Source organism: Eptesicus fuscus, chromosome 1 (assembly GCF_027574615.1).
Source record: "Eptesicus fuscus isolate TK198812 chromosome 1, DD_ASM_mEF_20220401, whole genome shotgun sequence".
NCBI lineage: Eukaryota > Metazoa > Chordata > Mammalia > Chiroptera > Vespertilionidae > Eptesicus > Eptesicus fuscus.
In genome coordinates, this window is record NC_072473.1 from 34,882,402 (window position 1) to 34,888,156 (window position 5,755).

The 5,755-nt window shown below is 40.0% G+C and overlaps 1 pseudogene; it reads right to left on the reverse strand.

Annotated features, from left to right (window-relative positions):
* Positions 1 to 1,062: 1,062 nt before the first annotated feature.
* On the reverse strand, positions 1,063 to 5,094 carry LOC103298562 (elongation factor 1-alpha 1-like; annotated as a pseudogene).
* Positions 5,095 to 5,755: the final 661 nt, after the last annotated feature.

Below are 5,755 nucleotides of genomic sequence, written 5' to 3' on the forward strand. Positions count from 1 at the left end.
TTACCAGCCCTCCCTCAGGCTCGCCGAACCCTTGGCTGTGCTGGCGCGGTGCACTCCACATCCTCACCAGCACTTGTCATTTGTTGATTTGTTGATGATAGCTATTCTGACAGTTATGAGATGGTACATCATTGACATTTTGATTTGCATCTTTCAGATAATTAGTGACTTTGAGCATTTTTTCATATGCCTCTTGGCCTTCTGTATGTCCACTTTCAAAAAGTGTCTGTTTAGGTCCTTTGCCCATTTTTTTTCAACTTCCAGCATAATTTATTTTTCCTAGAATTTTGATACAATTAATTGCAGCAAGACAATGCTGAATACTATTTAAGCCTCACTTTAGGTTCTTAAACTACCTCAACATTTGTAAATGTGAATTCACATTTCAGTGAAATTGGAAAACTAAAATTTGACATTCCAACAAATTTACTCAATATTGATGTAACTACAAAATTTTATATGTAACACGTGGACTTTTCAGAATTTGCCCTTTAGAAACTAGCTTAAAACAAATTTAAAAAGGTTATTTTGTCCTAACTTATTAAGTTTTATAGCAACAGACCCCCTTCCCATAGCTTTTACCATGTAGAGATAGATGATTTCTCCCTTTAAGACAAAATGAAACAAACAAACAAACAAACAAACACCAACATCCCCACCCAGAAAAAATGTTAACAGAATTATCCAATTCTAAAGTATCAGCACATATAACACTAGAAATAGTTTATGGGCATCTCCTCTTAAGTCTTTTACCTAAGTAGTATAACAGAAAGTTACAGTGTTTACCAAAAGAACACACAGGTTTCTCATTAAACTTTGTTATTTTAATGGGTCTCAAAATTCTGTGACAGGTTTTTGGTCATGTTGTTTCCATTAAAAAGTACTAATTTTAAAAACTAATAACTTAAAAACTGCACACACACAAAAGAAACAAATGGTTCACAAAACATTCTCCTTTCCTTCTGAAGGTTTTACTATGCATTGTAATCATTAACCAGTCTTTTACTATTAAACTTAAATGGCCAATTGAGACAAACAGTTCTGAGACCATTCTACCACTGATCAAGACTGGGGTGGCAGGTGTTGGGAATAATATTCATTTAGCTTCTGAGATTTCTGGGCAGACTTGGTGACTTTGCCAGCTCCAGCTGCTTTCTTGTCCACTGCTTTGATGACACCCACAGCAACTGTCTGTCTCATGTCACGAACAGTGAAACATCCCAGAGGAGGGTAGTCAGAGAAACTCTCAACACACATGAGCTTGCTAGGAATCATATTAATGATGGTGGCATCACCAGATTTCAAATCTTAAGGCCATTCCAGCTTTTTCCCAGAACGATGATCATTCTTCTCCTTCAGGTCAGCAAATTTGCAAGCAATATGAGCTGTGTGACAATCCAGCACAGGTGCATAACCAGCACTGATTTGGCCTGGGTAGTTCAGGATAATCACATGAGCTGTGAAGCCAGCTGCTTCCAATAGTGGGTCATTTTTGCTGTCACCAGCCACATTGCCATGGCAAACGTCTTTGACAGATACGTTCTTGACATTGAAGCCCACATTGTCCCCAGGAAGAGCTTCACTCAAATCTTCATGGTGCATTTCAACAGAATTTATTTCAGTAGTAACGTTGACTGGAGCAAAGGTGACCACCATGACAGGTTTGAGAACACCAGTCTCTACTTGGCCCACAGGGACAGTACCAATACCAACAATCTTGTAAACATCTTAAGGGGGCAGATGCTTGTCAGCTGGACAAGTTGGTGGCAGAATGCAATCCAGAGATTCAACCGGTGTGGTTCCACTGGCACTGCCATCTTGACGGTTGACCTTCCATCACTTGAACCAAGGCATATTAACACTTGGCTCCAGAATGTTGTCACCATTCCAACCAGAATTTGGCACAAATGCTACTATATCAGGGTTGTAGCCAATTTTGTTAATGTAGGTGCTGAGTTCTTTAACAATTCTTAGTATCTTTTCTGGCTGTAGGGTTGCTCAGTAGAATCCATTTTGTTAACACCAACAATCAGCTGTTTCACACCCAATGTATAAGCCAGAAGGGCATGCTCACGGGTCTGTCCATTCTTGGAGATACCTGCTTCAAATTCACCAATACCAGCAGCAGCAATCAGGACAGCACAGTCAGCCTGAGATGTGGCTGTGATCATGTTTTTGATGAAGTCTCTGTGTCCTGGGGCTTTTGTTTGCTGAATATTTTTTGATTACTGCTTCAATTTCCTCCACAGTTATCAGCCTATTTAGTTTCTGTGATTCTTCCTGATTAAGTTTTGGAAGATTGTATTTTCTTAGGAATATGTCAATTTCATCTAGGTTGTCCAGTTTGTTGGAATAGAGTTGTTTGTAGAATTTTTTACAATCCTTTGTATAGCTCTAGGGTCAGGTGTTACTTCACCTCTTTCATTTCTGATTTTGTTTATTTGGGTCCTCTCTATTCATTTCTTGGTGAGCCCGGCTAGAGATTCATCAATCTTGTTTATCCTTTCAAAGAACCAGCTCTTGGTTCTATTAAACTTCGTATTGAGGTGTGTTTTTTGTTTTGTTTTGTTTTGTTTTTTTGTCTCAGTGTCATTTATTTCCTCTCTGATCTTTATTATTTCCTTTTTTCTACTTACTCTGGGCTTCTCCTGTTGCTCTCTTTCTAGTTCTTTAAGATATATGATTAGATAACTTATTACCAGTTTTTTCTTTGTTTGTTTGTTTGTTTTTTGAGATAGGCCTGTACTGCAATGAACTTTCCTCTCAGGACTTTCATTGTGTCCCGTAGATATTGGATTGTTGTGTTTTCATTTTCATTTGTTTCCTGAATGTTTTTATTTCTTTGATCTCTTTGGTAACCCATTCATTGTTTAACAGCATGCTATTTAGCCTCCAGGTGTTTGATTGTTTTTATTGCAGTTTATCTAATTTTATGCCATTGTGATCTGAGACCATGCTCTATATGATTTCAATCTTCTTGAATTTACAGACTTAGCCTGTATCCTAATATGTGGTCTATCTTTGAAAATGTCTTATGTGGCCCTAAACGGTTTGGCTCATTGGATAGAGCATTGGCCTGCAGACTGAAGGGTCCCAGGTTTGATTCCAGTCAAGGGCATGTACCTTGGTTGAGGGCACATCCCCAGTAGGGGGTGTGCAGGAGATGGCTGATTGATGTTTCTCTCTCATCGGTGTTTCTAATTCTCTATCCCTCTCCCTTCCTCTCTATAAAACAATCAATAAAATATACTTTAAAAAAAGAAAATGTCTTATGTGTACTTGAAAAGAATGTGTATTCCGTAGCTTTGGGGTGAAATGTTCTGAAGATGTCAAGTAATTCCATCTGATCTAGTGAGTCATTTAGCATTGCTGTTTATTTGCTGATTTTTTTTTTGTATAGAGAACTTATCTAGCAATGTCAATGGGATATTAAAGTCTCCTATTATGACTGTATTGCTGTCTATCTCTCCCTTGATATCTTCCAGAATTTTTTTTTTATGTATGTGGATGCTCCTGTATTGAGTGCATATATGTTTACCAGCGTTATATCCTCTTATTGAATTGATTCCCTTTAGTATTATGAAGTGGCCTTCCTTATGTCTTGTTTTGGCCTTCATTTTGAATAAGTATTGCTACCCCATCTTTTTTTTTTTTTTTTTTTTACTGAACATTTTTTTCCTTCCTTTCACTTTCAGCCTGTGTGAGTCCTTTGTTAGGAGGTAGGTCTCTTGTAGACAGCATATATAGGGGTCATGTTTTCTTATCCATTCAACTATCCTATGTCGTTTTTATTGGAGCATCTAATTCATTTATGTTTATGGTTATTATTGTCAACATTTTTGTTGACATTTTTGTTCTTTATGCCTGTGTTCCTTCTTCCCTTTCCCTTTCTCCGTTTTACAGAAGTACCTTTACCATTTTTTGCATTGCTGACTTGATGGTAATAAACTTCATTAGGCTTTTTTCGTCTGTGAAGCTCCTGATTTCATCTTCAGTTTTTGAATCGTAGCCTTGCTGGATAACATATTCTTGGATTCAGTCCCTTGCTTTGTATCACTTTGTATACTTCATTCCATTCCCTCATGGCCTGATGTGTTTCTCTTGAGAAATCAGTTGATAGCCTAATGGGAGATCCCTTGTAGGTAAGTTTCTGTCTCTCTGATGGCCTTTAAGATTCTTACTTTGTTGTTGACATGTGCCAATTTAATTATGATGTGTCTTGATATAGGACTTTTTGGGTTCATCTTGTTTGGAACTCTGTGCTTTCTGGAATTGTGTGACTTTTTTCTTCCCAAAGTCAGGGAAGTTTTCTGTCATTATTTACTAGAGGCCCAGTGCATGACTTAATCATGCACGTGTAGGCTGTCTGTCCACTGGTCGGGACCCGGTGTGGCCGGCAGCTCCAAAGTCCCTGGGCCCCTAGGGCGAGGCGGGGCGGGGGCGTGGTCCTCCTGCAGCCAGAACCCAGGCCGGGGTCTTGCCTTCACCTCTCGCCCAGGAAGGCTGGGGCCGCCGCTGCCTCCTCTGCCTTCGTGGAAACCCACGTCCTCTGCAGACACCGCCGCGTGCTCCTGCGGCCCAACTGCCGCCTTACTCCTCCCCCGGGAGCCGCGCTGCCTCCAAACCTCCAAACGCCTGGCTCGCTGCCCCAGAGGCCCGTCTGTGCTGCACAGCCATGGCGCAGACACTGGCAACGCGCCGCCGCTGGCAACGCAATCTCAGCGTCCTGCCGGTCCAGTCACCACCCAGCCACCCCGAGTCCTGTTCCCTGTGTCTCCTGCTGGCCCAATCGTGGGCATAGCGGAGTGATGGTAATTTACATATTACCTTTTTATTATGTAGGATTCAAACAGGTTTACTATTCCTTGCTCATCTTCCTCTCCTTCTGGCATCCCTATTATGTGGATATTGTTTTGTTTCATGTTACCCCCAAGCTCCCATAAACTCTCCTCTTGCTTTTTAAGTTTTTTATTCCAGTTGATACTCTGCTTGGGTGTTTTTTCTACCTTGTCTTCTAACTTGGTCCTCAGATTCTTCTAGTCTACTGTTGAAAACTTCCATTGTGTCCTTTATTGCCACTATGTCATCTTTCATTTTTCTTGATTCTTATACATGTTGGTGAATTTCCCATCTAGCTGTTTGAGCATCCTTATAACCATTACTCTGAATTCTTTCTCTGACAAATTACTTGTCTCCATTTCAGTTAGTTGTTTTTTTGTGATTCCTTCTTTTCTTTCATATGGGGGTTATTTCTTTGTCTCCCCATTTTTTCTGTCCCTTTGTATTTGTTTCTATGTCTTAGATCAAAGTGCTATGCCCCCCCAGATTTTATGAATTTGTCTTATGTATTAGTTGCTTTGTGGGACCCAGTAGTGCAGTTTCTTGGGTCTTCTGGGCTGGGTATTCTAGGGAGGCCCCCTACTTGAGCTATTTGGGTTCTTCTGATATAGTTGGGTCTTGAATGTTATTGTCCCATTCATGAATGGTGTCTGATTATGTGGCTCACTCTCTTTAATGTCGTGCCAGTTGTTGTGGAGGTGCTGACTGAACAACACAAAATACAGCATGATAGAACATGACACAGAAGGAACAAACATGAATGTACACAAGACACCTATAACCCCAATAAAAGTGACCAACAGAGAAAAGTTAATTAGGAAATAGAAAAGAGAGCAAGGGTGATATCAAGAAAAGAAAAAGAAACAAACAACAACTACAAAACACAAAAATAAAAAAATAAAAAATATGGGGAGGA